Here is a 21,892-nt window from a genome sequence, read left to right as displayed (position 1 = left end):
GTTTTGGCTGCGTGTCACGTAGCCATGGGCTAGGTAGCCATCCAGTTAGCATTCAGCTCGTTCCTGGCTTGTCAGCCCGTGTTCCAGTGGGCTAGGGCTATGTAGCCTCCTGTAGCCTCCAGTTAGCATTCAACTCGTTCCTGGCTTGTCAGCCTGCATTCCTGTGAATGGCCGTTTTGGCTGCGTGTCACGTAGCCTTGGGCTAGGTAGCCATCCAGTTAGCATTCAGCTCGTTCCTGGCTTGTCAGCCTGCATTCCTGTGAACGGCCGTTTTGGCTGCGTGTCACATAGCCTTGGGCTAGGTAGCCATCCAGTTAGCATTCAGCTCGTTCCTGGCTTGTCAGCCTGCATTCCTGTGAACGGCCGTTTTGGCTGCGTGTCACGTAGCCTTGGGCTAGGTAGCCATCCAGTTAGCATTCAGCTCGTTCCTGGCTTGTCAGCCTGCATTCCTGTGAACGGCCGTTTTGGCTTCGTGTCACGTAGCCTTGGGCTAGGTAGCCATCCAGTTAGCTCTCGTCTGGCTAGGGCCAGTTCACTTCCTGTGGGCAAAGCACGAAATTATGTTGCACTTGTAACTCCCCCCAGAGCTCTATAAACATTACGTTACCCTTTAGTTGTGAGTAAACGTTGCTTTAATCACAAAGATAGAGCTTTCTATTCATTTGTGATATCCCCGAGTAGAGCTTTCCACTCGAGTCGCCAGTAGAGCTTTCTACTTTAATTTTTTGTCAAATCTGTAATTAATTTTCGGCCGTTAGCACCTATTCAGTTAGTATAAATGCCCAACGTAGGGACGCCATGATAAGTGCTGACATAAGCCTCGGTCAGATTGATAACCCCATAACTCATTGGTCCGCATCTCAACTTCAAGCAGCGTCCTGCAACGTCTGTGATGTCCAGGACTCAATGCGTCTACAAACTGCAGGGGTTAAACCCAGCCGACCCAAGCCCACACACGCACCCCTCCGTCCCCTCCAGTCATGCGGTTGATTGATTGGAGTTGCGGAGTATTTTTATTTTATTTTGCACTGAGAAGGACTTTTCCTATTCATAGGATATCCATTTCACTTATTCGGTTACACGTATTACCACTGTATGGCTTTACTTGATAATCACATTTATACAGAACCCACCTTTAGTCCATATACATATACATTTTTCTCCTTAGGCCTCCGTATGGATAAAGCCACACTTCTAAAGTCTTTTCATCATAAATCAGAACGCAAAGGGTAAAGTTACAATGCAAACAACATTTCAATGCTTACCCGTCCGTCTGGTCAGAAGAATGGATACAAAAAGATATATTATAAAAAGCTGTTTTATTTAGAAAAAGCAAGTTACAAAAGAGACTTCATTGGAAATGTCCAACTCAGTTAAAAGAAGTATAAAACAAAAACATCTCTTCTCTTAAGATCTCAAAGGCCTAACACGGCTTGTGCCTGGTGTCTGCAAGCAACATCTTCAAATCTCTCAAAAAAGTCTGCCTCTTGAATGGGCAACAGTCATTTTTATATTGATCCTGTATCATATTCCGATTGGTCTAAAAACAGTGATGTCACAGGGATGTCATTTCGCTTAGCAAACCAAAATACAATACGTAGTCAGGATGGACTCTCCTCCTCCTTTTACTCGCGTTACCTTTAGTTACCTAGTGTTTTTAAGTAAGAGAAAGTCCCTCCATTTTTCAGAACAAACAAAGGGTTTGCCTGTGGTAACCATGTGGTACCAGGCAGTACCGGACGAGGCCATCCATAAGATTTCTTATCAAGACTCCTTAGAGGTTATAGCAGAGAATCTTCAGAGATGCCCTCCTCCAGAAAAACAGTTTACACATCATTTAGTATTATTCTCTACTGACAGTTAATTATAAGCATGACATTATGAAAACTTTACTGTAAACATTTAACATTTAATTGTTATATAGTTTTTAAGATTCTCTCTATCGTTTCAAGACTCTGTATACATGACGGGTGTTTCCTTTACTCTAAAATTTCACAACCTCAGCCTTTACCTCCCCGGGGGCCCCATCACCTCAGAACATAAATGCATGTCTGTTCTGCTTCCTCCCTGTAAGGGTTAACATTACAGTTTACTCTCCTCTCCTGCTGCATCTCAGGGTCACATTCTTTAGGGTTAACTCCCTACTGCAGGCCTGCTCTCACAGACACCTCTTATGCAGACCAGGCAATTCTTTTTTAAGCAGAACAATCATTTCACTATCTTCCAACCAGAGTTTAGTTTTAAAGTCTATAAAGAATATACTGGTTATAAAGGAACGAACAGGATGTCAATTTCCAAAAGGGTCACTGTTGTTCTGTGGCACTTCACAATTATCAATATAGAATATTGAATATGAGTTAACTTATGACATTATGTAAGTTCATTTAGGCCTCTCCTTAGTTCAGTGGTGTATCTGTGTCAAGGCCAAGCACCTGTACATTTCCCTAGTTATCTCTGGGCCAGTTTTGGATTGGCCACCGACCACATACGCCTATGGACAGAGCAGAGCATAAGAAGGAGGGTGTTGAAGGCAGAGGTTCTGTGTAGGATTGTTAGTAACTGTCTAACTACATATATAACTGTTTACACTAGTAACTGTCTAACTGCATATATAACTGTTTCCACTAGAGGGCGCTCTAGGCGGAGACACTCAGGAACACCGCCAGTGGCGCGTATAAATAGTGGTGTCTCCTCCCACTTCTTTCTCTTTCCCCCAGTCTCTCAGTGAGAGAAGACCTGTATTGTTACTGCTCTGCCATGTGAATAATAAACCACGCCAGTTAAGGCTCAAGATAGAAACCATGCCTCTTGACCACATTATTGTCGCCCTATAGCCGAATTCTGTTAACAGAGGGCTAGAGAATTAGCTCTCTCTCACTTTCCGGTATCTCCTTTCTGGCTGGACTCCACTCTCTTGGTCTGGAGTCACACGCACTCTTTCTGTCTTTCTGGACTTCTATCTTTAATCTCTCTTTTCTCCATCTTATTTCCTACTATACTTCTCTATCCCCTTCCTGGTTATTCTTTCGTCATATCTTCTGTCATGTCATTAATGTCTGTTTAAGTGTTCCATGGACCACCCTACATAAATATAATTCTGATCCTTTCAATAAATACAAGACATATTGTTGAACTCTTTTCCCGTGTCTAATATTCTATATCATTTTGTCCTGATTCGAGGAGTAAACAAAATTACCCACATGTGCACAAATGCACACATACATACACAACATGCTCTATCACTCACATCAAACATGCACACACACACACACACACACACACGCAGCCACACCTGTGTATTTGTTGAAGGATGCACACACACACACACACAGGCACACCTATGACCACAAGGTGTAGAAGGACATGCCATTGATCCAAGAGCATTAACATGTAATACCGTACGTACATCTATTCACAACACCTAAGATAAACTGCTGTTACCCAAGCAGGATGATTCATCATGCTGGCCCCTGGCAGAGGCCACAATTAGCCAGACTCTGGTAACCCATGGCGACGCTGGTTGTTCTGGCAAGGCATTGTGAGTGACCTGCATGGAGATGCAGGTGTCACAAAGCACAGATCCCAGTGGGATGGCTATCTGAGAGAGACGTCACACTGGCACAGCTTTTGTCAACTCTATAGATCCTGCTTTCTGCTTCTTTTTTTTACGGCATCCTTTTTTCTCCATGTGTTTCTCTTCTGTCCTTCCTCCACATCAGTCTCTTTGCTTGCTCCTCTTCCTCTTCCTCTCGCAATTGTATATTCCACAAAAGAGTCAGTTCCCTTCAGATGGATACATTCTCCACTCTCAATATACAACCATGTGTGTTCTGTCGCATTAATAGGCCCTTTTCACTGCCATTTTGACGTGTCATCGCACGGTAAACACAGGTGTAATTAATAACATTAATTATGGTCCCATTCCATTGAGGTGCGCCGGGGCCAGGGCCCTGCTATTATGCATGCCGTCTCACTGGAATGGCTGTGACACACCAAAATGGAACAGCACCCTAATTAATGTTATTAATTACACCCGTGTTTACCCTGTAATGGCCACTGTGAAAAGGGCCAATGAATATTTGCCCTTTCATAATCTCTGTTAATCCAGACCACCGCGCTCAGCTCACAGCCATGTGATACATACTGTATGTCTCAGGCGCGCACTGGCCATCGGGAAATTTGGGAATGTTCCTGGTGGGCCAGTCCATCTTCACTTGGTGGGCCGCCCAACCTCTCGTGTTTCATTTCTTTTTAACATACATTATTTATAGATCCCAAATTGTCTGCTGTTGTTGATGTGACACATCAAATTCTGCACCTTTCAATGTAACAGCGGCCACTGGTGGTTTCTATGTATAATATGTCTATGGTCTACATAGCTGGTTTGAGCAGGCTAGTAGTAGGAGCACAGGACGCACCACTATCAGGTCGCCAACCATCAGGTCGCGGACCGGTACCCCGGTACCGGGCCGTGGACCATTTGGTACCAGGCCGCAAAGAAAGAATAAAGCTGTTTAAAATTGTATTTATTTTATTTTCATTAGTCTTCCGGGTATTTTATTTAGAAAAATGTCCACTTCCGTCTGCATTTCACTCACAAGTTACTGTAACTTTGCTGTTATAGTATCGTATAGCTACCGCTCTGCGTCCTACTGGAATATATTCCTATATCAGTCTATGCACTGAATAAATCTCCACATGCACCTTTACACACCTATTCGCCTGGCCACACCCCCATCCGCTCCTCTACATAAGCAGAGTGTGGCCAGGGCCGCGTGGGAGAAATGCGAGGCCCTGTGTGAGATTTAAACGCGAGGCCCCCCCCCCCCCCCCCTAAATGTAGCAGGGTGGATTATCCCTGCTTCGTGGGAACGGGTGGGCACAATCACTGGGTAGCGAGACACAGTAGAGCTCTGTCTGACTGCACCTCCGTCTTTGAGTCAGGAGCTTCGACTGGAGGCTGGTAGTGTGAGTGGATGGGGCCCGGGATTTACCAACCTGGTCTGGTACTCTGGTCTTCCTCCCCTGCAGCAGGGCGGTCAGCAGTACTCCCCAACACGCTCCCACTTCCCCCAATTGCTCCTTAAACCCTCCCACACCTAGTGACTGAATTGTAAATAAATACCCTGAGTTCCCCCCGCAAGCAGTACCCTCCCTCAGTGACACTAGAAACCTTGCAATGAAAAGGGAAAGGTGGAATAGGAAGGGGTTAATTATGTTAACGTTACCCACACCAAAAGAGTTGTTAAACAGCTCATGAATGGACACGCACACAGAACTCCCATCTAATTCTTTAATGTTAATTATACTGGTCAGTTACAATGATTTAATGATAGTGACCAAATGGACTGAAGTCCAACTATAATTCCGTTTGTAACTCACTACCTCATAAACCTGTGTAGTATACACCCACCTCTGTGTTGGTATCAGGGGTAATATACTGCAATGTGTTTGACTCCTCACCCACGTCTGGGTCGGCACCCTGTATAATACCTCTGGCAGGCTTTAATTATACGGAAAGAATAATACCTCTCTAGGCTTTATTTATAATGCACCAGGTCTGTAACCTCCCCACAGGGAAAGGGTTAATTAGATGGGAAAATATTATTAAACACAAACACGTTATCACACTCAAAGGAAATCAAAATGTGGGCCCACAAATACCTAACAAAAGTCCTATGCTAATGCCGGCATGTATTGTTAATGGGGTACCCCTAGAACTGTAGTTAGCAACGTTAGCTTCTCCCACGGACCGCACCACACTGTGTAACGTGCAATAGAATCCTGGGCATCGAAGCCCTAATGTACTCTACCAAGATGGCGGCCTCGCCGCGCCACCGTCGTCCGGATGGCAAGATGGCGTCGAACGCTCTCGGCGAGGGTGCTAGCAGGCGGAGCTGGAGCAGAGAGGCAGTGCTGGGCTGAGTGCGTGTGCTGGGTGATGGCGACCTCTGTTGGTCGGGACGAACTCCCGTGTGCTGAAGACAGCCTGGTGCAGATCTGGTTGTAGACAGCCGGAGCAGACTGGTTGTAGACAGCGGTTGCTGGGTCCACGCGCATATCTAAACTCGCCCTCACTAACACTGCAGCTACACTCTGGGTCCCCAAACAGCCCTCCTGCTAGCCGGGATATATGATAACGCAGGGTGTTCTAAACACCGGTCCTCTTCACGCCACGCTGGCAGGGCACCTCGCTAGAGGGAATAACTTTAACTTAAACCCCTCAGGGCGATACCGTATTCCTTCTAGGATAACTCGTTGTATCGCTAGGGTATTCAGTAGGGAAACATGCAACACGCTTCTACGGTTGCTGTTATAGGATAACCCGTAATATACTCAAGTTCAATACGGGGCTCGTCCAGACATGACCGAACCGATCCAAGTCCAATGTCGAAGAGACCTGGTTCCTCGCACTTCCGTCTACTTCCTCCTCCGTCTCTCTCGTACGCTCTCTGCCTGCCACCGCGCCCCCTGCTGTTACCGCCTACTAGCTCCACAGGGAAAAGGATTGTAGAATAGAATCCAGGTTATTGCTCATAATCCATATTTCAGCCGGTAGAACAAGGAGGAGCCTGCGTCATTGTTCGAGGGAATATTAACGGAGACTAATTAGTAGGTCTTGGTGCATCAGGGGAGATGAAAAGGCAAGTCAGCACTTCTGAATAATAGTCCTATTTTCAGGATGCTACATAAAGGAAAAAAAAAATATATATATATATATATATTAAATTAATTTTAATTTAAAAAAAATAATTATACAGTCAACATATTCTTAAATAATAGCGTTGCCCGAGGCTGGGCATGATACAGTCAACATATAGCAAGAGAGAGAGAGAGAGAGAGAGAGAGAGAGAGAGAGAGAGAGAGAGAGAGAGAGAGAGAGAGAGAGAGCTCCCGTTCTACAGTCAATATACAGTGTTATCGCTGCACAGACCCGGCAATGCCCCTGACCAGAGGAGAGAGAAATATAATATAGTTAGTAAAAGCACTATATAAGCTCAGAACACAGCTCAGAACACAACACAGCTTAGAACACAGCTCAGAACACAGAACACATCTCGGAACACAGCTCAGAACACAGAACACATCTCAGAACACAGCTCAGAACACAGAACACATCTCAGAACACAGCACAGAACACAGCTCAGAACACATCTCAGAACACAGCTCAGAACACAGAACACATGCAGAACACAGCACAGAACACAGCTCAGCACACAGCTCAGAACACAGCTCAGAACACAGGACACCTCAGAACACAGAACACATGCAGCACACAGCTCAGAACACAGCTGAGAACACAGCTCAGCACACAGCTCAGAACACAGCTCAGAACACAGAACACAGCTCAGAACACATCTCAGAACACAGCTCAGAACAGAGAACACATGCCGAACACAGCTCAGCACACAGCTCAGAACTAAGGACTAGGTGCAGACTCAGCGAGCACAGCCTAGCCATCGAGAAAGGCCGCCATAGGCAGACCTGGCTCCCAAGCGAAGACAGACTATGCACCTACTGCACACAAGATGAGTAGGAAACCAAGCTCCACTTCTTAATAACCTGCCCACTATACCAAGACATCAGAGACATATACTTCCCACAAATTGCAAACACCCAAAGAGACTTTGAAAACATGGACAATAACTCAAAACTCCCATACCTACTGGGAGAAATACAAGAATGTGCAAACACAGCAGCCAGATTTGTGAGCTGCTGTGACAAGAAAAGGACATCCAACGGAATACAACCACCATAAAGACTGTACAAGAAATTCCTTCTGTAATGTACTGATTTCTTTTGTTTTATCTGTTTGATTGTTTTGTTTTGTTTGGCTTTGGCAATGTAAACGTATGTTTCCCATGTCAATAAAGCCCATTTGAATTGAATTGAGAGAGAGAGAGAGAGAGAGAGAGAGAGAGAGAGAGAGAGAGAGAGAGAGAGAGAGAGAGAGAGAGAGAGAGAGAGAGAGGAGAGGGCAAGAGAGAAAGAGAAAAAGAGAGAAAGAGAAAAAGAGAGAGAGAGAGAGGTGAAAATGTGACAAGGATAATAACAGGTATTGGAGGTGAACGGAATCCATGTGACGTGCGTTTGTTTTCCCCTCTCTCACCTGGTGATGATGGCCAGGTGGGGTGGAGCCATGCAGGCCGCCATGAAGAGGACCACGTTCTCGTGCCTCGTCTGTCTGTAGTTCATCACCTCCTTCTTAAAAAGCTTCAGGTGGTCCTGGTTGTTGCCATGCCTAGTTAGCTAGCGTTAGCTAACGCTAGTTAGCCTTTAGCTAAGCTACTAACCGACATGGCTAGCCCGACTGAACCACACGTTAGCACTCGATATTATAACGTAGCTAAAGCTAACTAGGTGTCCCTGCCTTTAGCTAAACTGACATGGCTAGCCTGACTGAACTTTCTAACATGCAACAACTTTCATCTTCAGTCCATCTGCCAAACGACCGTCCTCTTCGTTTTGGCTGGCATAACCTCCAATGCTGCATGCGCGAAATAGTCAGACGCAGGGTGGCGGGTTTGGTCCAGGGATTAAAGGAAGGGGTGCCTTGGCTTGATAGCCCGATGGCGTCTATTCTTTGTCCCAAAGTGGTGTGGGAGCCGTTGCGGAAGCCGGTTCCCCATGGGAAATCGGCTAGGCAGATGGCCAACTGGAGTGACCAGTCATTCATCGCCGCGACACAGAGCCTGGCTGCGACGTCCAACATCGTGCAGCTGGCGCGCTACATGTCGGGGATGATGGCGGGCGGGTCGGTGTTGGACGACCACCATCAGTACCTTCACGCCCGGGTGGCTGGAGCCATCCTGCACCTGACTCAGCTGCAGGGAATAGCCGCCGGGAAGGGACGTGCCCTGGCCACTCTGACCCAGCGCCACATTTGGCTGGAGCAAGCGAGGGTGCCAGAGCAGAAGAGGCTTCCCCTGCTTACGGCCCCCCTCTCCAAGGCTGGGCTCTTCGGGTCTGCCATGCAGCAGATGACGGCTGCATGCAGAGACATGGAGGAGGAGCGGGCTGTGCTCCAACCCCATTTCCTCCCACTCGATGCCGCCGGTGATGTCCGACGGAGGCCACGTCGTCGGAGGTCCGTGACCGTTGCCACTGCCACCACCGCCGCCGCTGCTGGGCCTTCGCCCAAGAAGGCCAGGAGTGGAGAGGGTGCCTCGTCCGCCGCAGCCAGCCGACCCACGCCCGGAGGTGACGGTAGGGATCGTCGTGTCCAGGCACCCCAGAACCGTCCCTCCGGGCCGGCTCCCCGTGGGGGCAAGCACCGGGCTGCACGCGGCAGGCGCCGCTAGTGACTTTTCCCCTGTTTACCCCTGTTCCCTTCCCCGCCCCAACCATATGATTTTGTTGCAAATTAAATAAAGGGTCCCTCCTGGTGAGGGACTATTTTTTGTTACAAACTGTGTGTTTATTCACTGTATATGTTGGGGATACGATGTGTGAACCCTCGCCTAGCTGTGGGGTTGTTTAGGAGAGCAGGACTTTTAGTCGTTCTGGTCGCTATATATATATGTGTGCTTAGCAAGGCCTGTGGCTAGCACTCGGTCGAAAGACTTTTCTTTCCTCATCCTGAAGAAATATGTTTCTTCTTATAGTGGTACATTTTTACCGTTGTCTGAGGGGGTTGTGTGTATTCTGTTACATTGGAAACGATGGCATTGAGTCCACAACTTTGGAGTGTTAGCCTACAGAAGTGCTTGTGTGTATAGCTTGTACCAAGGTCTTAGACGCTCTCTCAACCTTCTGTGTTTTTTTCTTGTCAGCAAAAGCGACACTGAACGAAGGATTGGATCCACGAAAGGTCCCGATAAGTCAGACATTATTGGACGAGGAGCAAAGGAGCAACGCGCGCATGTAAACAATGGGATGCACACAGCACACACACCCACACGCACACACTCACTTAAACAAACAACACACTGCAGCACCCACTCTCCACACTTTAGATCACACAAACACACTTTATATTTATTGATAAAGGATTTGCACTACAACTCGTACACCTACTGTAAATTGTACCTAAATTGCACCTCATCCCATTTCTGCCTTGCACTATATAGTATTGTATATTAGTACACTGCATAGTATTGTATATTATATGGTAACTCAGTTACGTCTATTCTGCATCGAACATTGTACATATGTCTATACTGAACACTGTGACCTCATTTTTTTACTTCTAATTTACATGCTATACTATGTTATTTTATTTCATACTTATCTTGTCTTGCACAGTCTCTGGAGCGTAACAGTAAGAAGCATTTTGTATAAAAGTATTCTGTACTTCTGTATGACAACTATTAAAGAAACTTGAAACTTGAAACTTGGATGATCGCACGCACGCACGCACAAAGGACCGGACCGAGCCAGCATACGTCAACGGATTTGCGGTAATGTAACCCGACCCGTTGCGCAGTGTGGACCCATGTTGGTTCGTTTGGAACTATTTTGAGCTGGTTCTACCACTGAGTGGAAAACTGTTATTATGCTGAAACACGCTGTGGATGTGTGTGCGCGGCCCACCGGGCAAAACTTCTATCATGTGTGTGTGACAATAAACAATTAACGTGCGCTGCATTGCACTGCTCTCTTGCTGTGGCTGATATATGTGGCGGGTTTTGCAAATGCATTGAACATTGGAATTGGATTCTCATAACTTGTGATAACTTTCTTGTGCATTCAAAATGAGTGGTTCAAATGTTGGGAAACAGGACAAAGAAAAGAGAAAAATAACTCTCACTGCAAAAGCTCTTGCAAATAAAGTCGAATCACAATCAAAAGAAATGCAAAGGGAAAGTGGAGGAAATAAAACGTCTGATAACCTCTGTCAAAGAGCTCATGAAAAATTAGCAAAATGTTGCACTGGTTAAAGCACAACTTGACATTTGATGCAAGTGTCTGACAATGCTAATGAACTTCATAACTGTTTGATGCCTCTTATTCCACCCGATGAACAAGAACAACAAAATGACTTGTTCTCAAAGGTCAATAAACATAAAGATGGATTCATTAGCGATGTTAATGCCTGGTTTTCAGTAACCAAAGGAAACACACCTCAGTTAGAGGCTCATAACAGGCCTACTGAAATGCAGCAGCATGAGGTTGCAGAGGAGGAAAATGGAGAACATGGGGGTGTGGGAAATGTGGAAGTGACGGGGCCTCAGTTGCACAGTACTCGTTATGCTCAAGAGGATGTTCAACCAGGGGACAGCATATCCAACCATAGTAGCAAGAATTATGGTTCAAGATCTTCTAGATCAAAGGTTTCCTCGAATGCATCCACACGTCTCAGAGCCGAGGCCGACATGGGCACCTTAATGGCTCGGCAAAAGTGGCTTGAACAAAAGCATGCTCTTGAAGACCAGGAAGCTCAAATAAAGAAACAAGCGGACATAGCAAGGCATGCTCTACAGGACGAGGAAGCTCACATAAAGAAACAAAAGGAATAACTTCAGTTGGAAGTGGACATAGCTGCATCGGCAGCAAGGCTGAATGTTCTGAGAACCTCTGGGTCAGGGGTGTGGAGTGCTGCTTCTCGTAAATCGGATGGAATGGAATCCTACTTTGAAAAGGGCCTCAACATTAATGCAGAGACATTTGTATCACACAAGGATGGAAGGGGACAACCTGCATATGTTGGAGGCACACGGCCAAAGCAAAGGCAATCTGACAGCGCCAAATACCTCCAGAAGCCCTCAGCACTCACACAGACCCAGACTGTGATCTCAAACGCTACAGAGTACCCAGCGCTCACACCGAGACAGAGCACGGTCCCAAAGACTACATGGCCTCCATTGTCTTTGCATAGAGACATACAACCTGTTTCCAGGAACAACAGCAGTGAGCAGAACAACATAATGTCTATTATGCAAAAAAAAAAACGACCTCACTTCCATGTTGGTGAATCAGCAATGCATTGCTTCACTGCCTAAAAGAGACATCCAACCATTTGAAGGTGACGCTCTGCAGTACCATGGCTTTATACAGTCCTTTGAACAGACTATAGAAAGGAGGACTGACAATGCTGTTGATTGCCTGCACTATTTGGATCAATACACCAGGGGGCAGCCTAAACAACTAGTCAAAAGTTGTCAACATATGACTGATGGCACTGGATATGCTACGGCGAAGGCTTTACTCCAGGAACACTTTGGGAACGAGCACGTCATAGCATCCGCTTACATGGACAAAATCTTTGCATGGCCAGCTATTAAGTCGGAGGATGGGAAAGCCTTACAAGCATACAGCCTATTCTTGCGCGGATGCTGCAATGCCATGAAAGACGTACATAATCTATGTGACCTAAACACATCTGCAAACATGCTTGCTGTCATCAAGAAGTTGCCCTACAAGCTGAGGGACAAATGGCGAACAGAAGCATGTAACATCCAGGAATGACATCGCAAACGTGCTATGTTCACAGATATTATGACTTTTATTGAGCGGGAAGCGAGAATCGCTACAGACCCTGTATTTGGAGACATACAAGACGCTCCAATGACGGGGGCTTTCAAGGAAAGTGGCAGAGCTAGACCTGTGCCTCGTCTTCAGGCTAGAGGGAGTTGTTTTGCCACAACGTTCTCCACAATTGAAAGAGATGCTCATTGGGAAAACAGAGTTAAGGATGGATGTTCGCACATAAGCCTACGGCCTTATTTATAAACCCTATTTGCAGACGAGTTGTCGTCTGTGACTGGCGTGCGTTGGTTTAGCTTATCCTGGTAGGATATATGCTTCTCCATTTAGCATGCTGGCTACATAGGTATCACCGCTGAATGATTGTTTTCTATCGTATCCGGGGTGTGGGGTCGTGAGGGGGTAAAATGATAATCCCCTCCTTCCCTCTTTTCTGATTGGTCAGGGGGTTGGGCCTTCTGTCCTTCAGGTTCCCTGCTGCACTGCTTGGTCAGCACGACACGGGGGAGGGGGAGGGGGGGGGGGGGTTGGGAGTTCCCTGATTCCTCGCCTTTTGGTCGGTTGAGTCATGGGATTTCCCCCACCATAGAGTATGTCACTGGCCGCGTTTCGATTGGTTGGCGACTTCCGTGAGTTCTGTTCAGGCTCCATATGTGGACCTCTGTTGTTGTCAAGTTGGGTGTTGTGGTGCATGGGAACTCAAGTTCTGCTGCGCTCTATATATATATATGTGTCTTGAGCTTTTGGTTTTTATGTTACATAAACTTTTCAATTTGTTGCTCAAGTGGGAAGTCTCTCTGGGGGTTTTTGTAAGAAAATCGGCTTCTTGCCGTTCTCCCAGGCGGCTTGGAGGAATGATATCTGGGTTCTTGTTAGAATTACCATTGATATGTTTTGGGTCTTGACGTGTACATAGTGCTGACCCTGGGTGCTTCTGCTTTTTATGGGGCAACTGGGATGGAGTTTGTCTCTTCCGAGCGCCAGTGTACTAGGCTTGTCTCTACGAATTCTCGTTCATCTCTGGGGGATGATAACGGAATAGATTGAAGCATTGGTAGAGGGGTCTCACGCCCTTGGGGTGGGCCACCGGGCACGGTGCTTTGTCTTCTGACCGTCTGGGTGGCGCCCTCTGTGATGTTTTGGATCGACACGCGTACCTACCCCCCTCCTGGGACTGGGGATGGTGGTGTGATTAGGACACGGGACTGGTTCTGGTCGCGCCGGACCAGGTCAGTTAACCCGTTGTCCGCCGGGGCGCAGATCTGCTGTTCTGGTACCCTGAGGGACTTGTGCTTTTTCGGGGGAAAAATGCCGGGTCGGCCCGGGCGTTGCAGGGTTTGAGGTTATGTTACTGCGTGTTATCCCTCACTGTTGCTTGGTCCATATTGTGTTGTACCTTGTGCTAAGGAGCCTGGTCCTTCTCCATTCTTTTTTTCCGCACCTCTCTTCTCCTGCTTGGCAGGGCTGGGAGGGGGCTGTTGAGGTGGTTCTTGTACCCCTCTGGCATCCCTGTGTACGTCCCGGTCCGCCGGGCCCAGGTCTGACCTTGTTCTCGTCTACCTGTTGGCCTGGGTTAACCCCTTCTTGAAAACTGAAACACTTGTACTGCTGTATAGCCAGTGTATACCCGCAGTTGTGTTTTGGATTTTTTTCTTGGGAGGGGTATAGGAACAACCGCCTCATGTTAGAACCAAGGTGGTGGCTGGTTTCCAGGTGTGTTGGTAGCGGAGTCGACTCTCGGGGTAGGCCGGGCTTGGCCCCATCTGCCTGTGAGTGTGCCCCCGCACTTTTCATGACATCTGCCAATCGTGTCTTCTCTGCCTCGGCCCCTCTAGACTAGAGGGTGGGTTTTTTTTTGTGGAGGCTGCGACATGGTGCTCAGCATACCTTCCGCCCCTTCCGCCGGGGTGCTGTTTTCAGCAGACCCCTTTGGCGCCTGTCTAGTCCGCAGTGCTCCAGGCTCAGTTCGAGTGGCCTGTTTGTTGCCTGGATTGAGGGATCGACCTCTTTTGGGGGTTGTCTCCCCGGTCCGCTGCCTGGTCCCGCTGTGGGTGCAGCCTCTTGAGTGCTTCGGGGCGGCGTGCTGTAGGGGGGGAAGGGCTTGCCTGAGTCCAGTCCCTTCCTGGGGCTGGGTCCTCCTTCGCGCTCCGCTGCTATGGCTTTGCCACGGGGTTGGATTTTTGCCTTTGACCCCGTGATATTAGGGGTTGTAACAGGGTTTTTATTTCTTCCCGTTCGTTCCCTAGTGGCATGTGGGTTGCGCGTTTGTGTAGTCGTGGGTTCTTCTATGGGAAGGTAAGTCCCACGGTCTGCTCACCCTGTGCGTTTGAGTGCGTTTGTTTCTAAGTGCTATCATATTCAATAGTTGGCAACCAACAGTCCAAATTATGTCTGTTTTAATGCATTTTAAACAAACAGGTAAACCTGAGTCAGAAAGGGAAAGGATGGAGGAAGGAACGGCCTTTGCAGGAACCAGCATCATAGAAGAAACTACAGGTGCAATGTTGAGTGCCATTGTGTAAAGTGAATTAGAGCATAATACACCAAATGCATAGTATGTTCAGGTTGGACTATTCATCATACATTTGTGATTGCATTACAATAGTTAAAATGTATGCAAAATATGTTGCTCTATGATATTTGATGCCTTTCAACCAACAGTCCAAATCTCTGTTTAATACAATTTAAACACACAGGTGAACCTGAGTCACAAAAAGAAAGGGAAAGGATGGAGGAGGGAGAGGCCTTTGCAGGAACCAGCATCATAGAAGAAACTACAGGTGCAATATTGAGTGCCATTGTGTAATGTGAATTAGAGCATAACACCATAGTATGTTCAGATGGACTATTCATCATGCTCAATTATATTTGATGATTTGATTTTGATGTCAACCAACTGTCCAAATTATGTTGTCTTAATGTGTTTTATGCAATTTAGAAAGTAACTTTGGGGGCGGCTGGATGGCGCAGTGGACATTGCGCTCGTCACCAACGCAAGAGACACCGGGTTCGAATCCGGCTGTCGGCGTTGCCTCCGGCTTGGGCCGGCCGTCATACTACCTCAATTGGCAGAGTTAGTGGGTGGGAAGTCGAAGGGTGGTAGTCTGGTCGTTGTGAACAGCGACTCCTACAGGTCGGTTGGGGCGCCTGAACACCAAAGTCAGGAAAAATGGCGGGGGCAGTGTGAGCCTCCTACACGTTACTCCTCGCCAAATGAGAGTCCGCGCTGGCAGGTGAAAAGATTTGACAGGCTGCCTCCACATGTATCGGAGGGGACATGTGATGCAAGGCTTCTATCCTCCCTACAACCAGCCAGTGGGGGGCATATGCGAGCAACGATCAGGACAGAGGAGGGAGAATTGGCACGAGAGGTAAATTGGGATGGGGCGAAAAATCACAGAAAAAGGAGGGGGGGGGGGGGAAGTAGACCAAAAAAAATAAATTACTTTGGGTGTAATACATGGTATGCATGGCATGTTTTTCTATGGTGGTAGGTGAGGGATTAACTACCCCTTATCTGTCCTAATCCTTTACTGGATAGCTTTTCAGATGATCAACCTCTCAGGTTTAGAATGAATTTATAATTTATATGTGACACTATTTGTGTCATAATATAGCCAAAACATCTTTGTTTTATTTTTCATAATCTAGCATAAAATAGTGGGGGTGAGCGTAGCAGTGAAATGTTGTTACACTAGATTATAAACTGAACATTATTTTGACCTGAACTAGATGAACCTTTGTTTTGAATGAGTGAAGTGGGCACGTTTGACTTCACATTTGTTGGGGTTAACTTCCTGGTTTTTATTTATTTATTATTATTATTTATTTATGTATTTTTTTAAATGCACTGTGTTGTTTATTTGCCAAAAGTGATTTTCTGTATTCATTCCAAGTAAATAAATTCCAAGGATTATGATTCTAAATTAGTATTTTGTGTTTGGAAGAAACTAAAGTCATGGATTAGTGGCCCATTGTGGGCTAAAGTTCTTCACTGCGCTAATTCATGCTCACTCTGCTTCTGGACTTTGTGAGAGAATACATTCCTCTGCATTTTTTGTTTTAATATCATGTAAATAGTATTTATTTCTTACAATTGTTGGTATTGGTATTAGCTGGTCGACAGTGGCTCAGGAGGTAGAGCTGTTTTCTGGTAATCAGAAGGTTCCCGGATCGATTCCTACTCCTCTCAGCAGCGCATCGAAGTGTCCTTGAGCAAGACACTTAACTCCTAACTGCTCCCGATGAGCAGGTTGCCTCCGCCGCTGTGTGAGAATGTGTATGTGAGTGAATGGGTGAATGTGAGGCATAAATTGTAAAGCAATTTCTTTTAATAAAAACGCTATATAAATGCAGTCCATTTAACTAGTTCATGTTTTGTGCTGCAATTTTCATGGATTTTGTTGTTTATTTCCATGTGTTAAACCTGTAGAAAATATCAAAGGTAGTTACAATATTTAAGATGCGTTAAGATGCACTGGTTACAAGATTTAAGATGCGTTAAGATGCACTGGTTACAAGATGTCTACCTCTTTAATCATCTGTATCTAAAGGGGTGTTGTTGGTAGGTGTGGTGGACTGCATTTATATAGTGCTTTTATCCAAATCGCTTTTACAACGTATCCCCCACATTCACCAATTCCATCACACAATCACACACCAACGGTGGAGGAATCCATGCAAGGTGCCAATCTTTAAAACTGTTTGGGTGGAATAAACCTTTAAAACTATTTGAGAGGAATAAACCTTTAAAACAATGTGGGTGGAATGAACTTTAAAAGTTAATTGACACATCAAGTCTCTACGACAAACGGTTCATGATATATGAAACGGGGTGGGGCTTATTTCAATGGACAATGATACAAATGTTTAATTTCAATTAAATTAGAAAAAAATATTCAACGACACTATGGCATGTATGTTGTAAACAGGGGGCTAGAGAGCTGCAAACCTGTATCGCCTTCTTATGTTCAGAGGGTGTAATTTTTCCTGAATATGTATTTCAATGGACAATTATGGAAATTCATTCAAATAAGATACTTATTGACCAATGTGAAAAATATTCCAGCATTCACGTCACTGGCCTGCTGTCCGCCTATAGTGGCCAGTTTCGTCCACAAAGGCCTTATAATTGGCAAGATTAGACACACACACACACACACGGCGACAATCTGCAATCTGTTAATGCAATTTTAAATCAATCAATTGAACCTGCGCAGTGATTGATTGATTGAAAATTGTATTAACAGATTGCAGAATGGGTACAATACAGTACGGCTCAATACACACAATTGTTAAGGGGATTCAGACCAGAGAAAGACTTTCGTCTTGTTTACATCAGGGTCCCCCATTTTCTTTTAGCACCGTGCAATCCATTCTTTGTGGATCCTGCCCACTATCTCCTCCCAGGCTGCCACCTGGTGGAAATAAAAGTGCATGCAAGTGTAGATGCAAGCATGCATGCACACACAGCACTGACACCAGTGTGGCCACGCCCCAACAAAAATCTAAAATATAAGTTGTTCAATTGTACTTTCTACCTTAAGAACGTCAGAACAAAGTGAGTTCTGTTGTGATTTTCTTTTCTGCCATCGATGCACATGGTTTGCTGTATGTCAGCGTATTGCGTGCACATGCACCGGTTACCTCACTTCATGATATTAATAATTCAAGTTATTACAGAGATGCCACAAACCAAATAATATTATGTCATCACCCATCAGCAACAAGGAAAACCTCCAAACTGTCCATTTAGTTCAACTGTTGCTTATCAATAGCCTTTGTCTATTTTGAAACAACAGCTCTTTCACTCTCTCTTCGTTCATATTTGTTGTCTCTCGCCCCAAAACCAGAGAGAGCAGTTATTGATAGTCCTCTACTCTGTTAGTGTTACGATGTGGTAGGTGTGTAGGACCCAGGTGCAGTGCAGAACGGATAAGACGAGGCAGGTGTCGGTTTCTCAAACAAAGGATATGTCTTTATTTGATACTATATAAAGCGCACACGCCAACAATGCAGAATAAACAAAAGTGAGAAAAGCACATCTCCAAAAACACGTTAAAATAATGGTAATACACAAGTCATCTATTCTACACGATGATACGATGGAAAACAAAGGGGAGAAAGCAAGTCTCCAAAAACCACGGCGAAGGGAATATGCGTCCAGTGACGACGTTGCACACAGCGATCTAATACATTACATAATGGGGTGACACGGCAGGCAGAGTGACACGACAACTCTAAACAGTAGCGAACATACTACCCTCCTATGGCAAGGAGCGATAAGGTTTACTCACACAGCCACACAGGTATTACTCACACAGGTATTACTCACACAGGTATTACTCACGGACAGTCTGATGATCGACTCACGGTGTCTAACACAAAAGAGCATATAAAGCGACCTTAACTAGTCACACCAGGTGCCAATGAATGTAATTAGGGCAGATAGACACGTCAATTACCACCAGGTAACGCTAGGGATTTGCTCGCTGATTCTCAAACTTTTTCATGTCAAGGACCCCCAAATAGACACATAATAATTCAGGGACCCCCATTTGAACCCCATCTGAGAAGATATTTGTTGTTACATATTGAATATTGTATTTACATTTTTGTGAGAGAAAAACATGTGGGGACCCCCTGGAACCCTCTCAAGGACCCCTGAGTACAGTGCCACAAGGCTTTTAAAATTATTATTATTATTATTATTATTATTATTATTATTATTATTATTATTATTATTATTATTATTATTATTATTATTATTATTATTATTAATAATATTAATATTATTATTATTATTATTATTATTATTATTATTATTATTATTAGTGTGGGTGACCTGGCGAAGCCAGGTTGCCACCCACACTATACATATCCATACTCTTTTTATTATTTATTTATTTATTCCACCGATTTTGCAAACACTTTGCAACACGTAAGCGTTCGCGCCCCATACACGTGAAAGGTATCAAAACGAGCGGCTTGCCTATGGCAACACCGGTCTCCGAACTCGTAAAGTTTCACCGCACCGTCTGGCTACGAATCGACTTTAAACGGTAAAATATCGGTCCCATTGGGAATGCATTGCATTTTAGAGTGTAGCAGCTGAAATAATCTTTTTCCCCCTACCTTGGGTGAATTGCGAGTGTGATCTCAATTTTGGACGTAGAAATAAAACAAACACATCAAAACGATGACACGGCTGTCAACCCGCTCACAAAAGAAAAATAAATGGAATTGGACATTTCTATCTCAACTGACGACCATTTGTTTGAAGGTTCTCCTCCCCATTGACCGCCATGCAATCGCACTCTAGAAATCACATTTTTCACACTATTTTTTAGCCTTCTGTTCCGATCGCCGAAGGAGTGCCACAATATCGCACGAATGTCACAATATCGCGCACAACCCTTCGCCTACTCGTTGTAGTGCTCATGTGCGCGTCACAACGCTTCATCTCTTATAGTTTTCTTTTAATCAATGTGACAATGCAGTCATGCATCTGCCTCCATAGAAATGCATTAGATAGAAAATATGCAAGTCATAGTGATTGCTTCACCTGTGTGGCTCATGGCTCACTCATGATTGGTTCAGCTGTGTGGCTCGTGGCTGAGCTGCCAATGACATCATCCACTTAACCCATCATTGGCCATCACTGTGTTGCACTACTGAATTGCTGACAGCGCCCTCTGTCTTGTGGGTTGTGTCATTGTACTCAGTAGGGATATCCTCTTTCATTTTTCATTGGTCCATGTTGACCCCCTTTCATTGGTCGATGTTGACCACTCCCCCGATCCTTAGACCACGCCCCCTTAGGCCACACCCCCTCAGTGTATCTCTTGAACCGTTTGTCGTAGAGACTTGCGGATTGTGCCATTAGTCGATGTTGACCACCTTTCATTGGTCGATGTTGACCACTCCCCCTGTTGACCACCTTTCATTGGTCGATGTTGACCACTCCCCCGATCCTTAGACCACGCCCCCTTAGGCCACACCCCCTCAGTGTATCTCTTGAACCGTTTGTCGTAGAGACTTGGGGATTGTGCCATTGGTCGATGTTGACCACCTTTCATTGGTCGATGTTGACCACTCCCCCGATCCTTAGACCACGCCCCCTTAGGCCACACCCCCTCAGTGTATCTCTTGAACCGTTTGTCGTAGAGACTTGCGGATTGTGCCATTGTACTCGGTGTAATAGTGTAATAGTGTGTAATAGTGTAATAGTGTGTAATAGTGTAATAGTGTAATAGTGTGTAATAGTGTAATAGTGTGTAATAGTGTAATAGTGTAATAGTGTGTAATAGTGTAATAGTGTGTAACAGTGTAATAGTGTGTAATAGTGTAATAGTGTAATAGTGTAATAGTGTGTAATAGTGTAATAGTGTAATAGTGTAATAGTGTGTAATAGTGTAATAGTGTGTAATAGTGTAATAGTGTAATAGTGTGTAATAGTGTGTAATAGTGTAATAGTGTAATAGTGTGTAATAGTGTAATAGTGTGTAATAGTGTAATAGTGTGTAATAGTGTAATAGTGTAATAGTGTGTAATAGTGTAATAGTGTAATAGTGTAATAGTGTGTAATAGTGTAATAGTGTAATAGTGTGTAATAGTGTAATAGTGTGTAATAGTGTGTAATAGTGTGTAATAGTGTAATAGTGTAATAGTGTGTAATAGTGTAATAGTGTGTAATAGTGTGTAATAGTGTAATAGTGTAATAGTGTTTAATAGTGTAATAGTGTAATAGTGTGCAATAGTGTAATAGTGTAATAGTGTGTAATAGTGTAATAGTGTGTAATAGTGTAATAGTGTAATAGTGTGTAATAGTGTAATAGTGTGTAATAGTGTAATAGTGTGTAATAGTGTAATAGTGTAATAGTGTAATAGCGTGTAATAGTGTAATAGTGTAATAGTGTGTAATAGTGTGTAATAGTGTAATAGTGTAATAGTGTAATAGTGTGTAATAGTGTAATAGTGTGTAATAGTGTAATAGTGTGTAATAGTGTAATAGTGTAATAGTGTAATAGTGTGTAATAGTGTAATAGTGTGTAATAGTGTAATAGTGTAATAGTGTGTAATAGTGTGTAATAGTGTAATAGTGTGTACTAGTGTGTAATAGTGTGTAATAGTGTAATAGTGTAATAGTGTAATAGTGTGTAATAGTGTAATAGTGTGTAATAGTGTAATAGTGTGTAATAGTGTAATAGTGTAATAGTGTGTAATAGTGTAATAGTGTAATAGTGTGTAATAGTGTGTAATAGTGTAATAGTGTGTAATAGTGTAATAGTGTGTAATAGTGTAATAGTGTAATAGTGTGTAATAGTGTAATAGTGTGTAATAGTGTAATAGTGTGTAATAGTGTAATAGTGTAATAGTGTGTAATAGTGTAATAGTGTAATAGTGTAATAGTGTGTAATAGTGTAAAATGTAATAGTGTGTAATAGTGTAATAGTGTGTAATAGTG

The sequence above is a fragment of the Notolepis coatsorum genome, assembly GCF_963971535.1.
Source record: "Notolepis coatsorum genome assembly, chromosome: 13".
In the NCBI taxonomy this organism is placed as follows: domain Eukaryota; kingdom Metazoa; phylum Chordata; class Actinopteri; order Aulopiformes; family Paralepididae; genus Notolepis; species Notolepis coatsorum.
The sequence above is the reverse complement of the archived record's forward strand: the minus strand, read 5'-3'. Positions refer to the sequence as shown.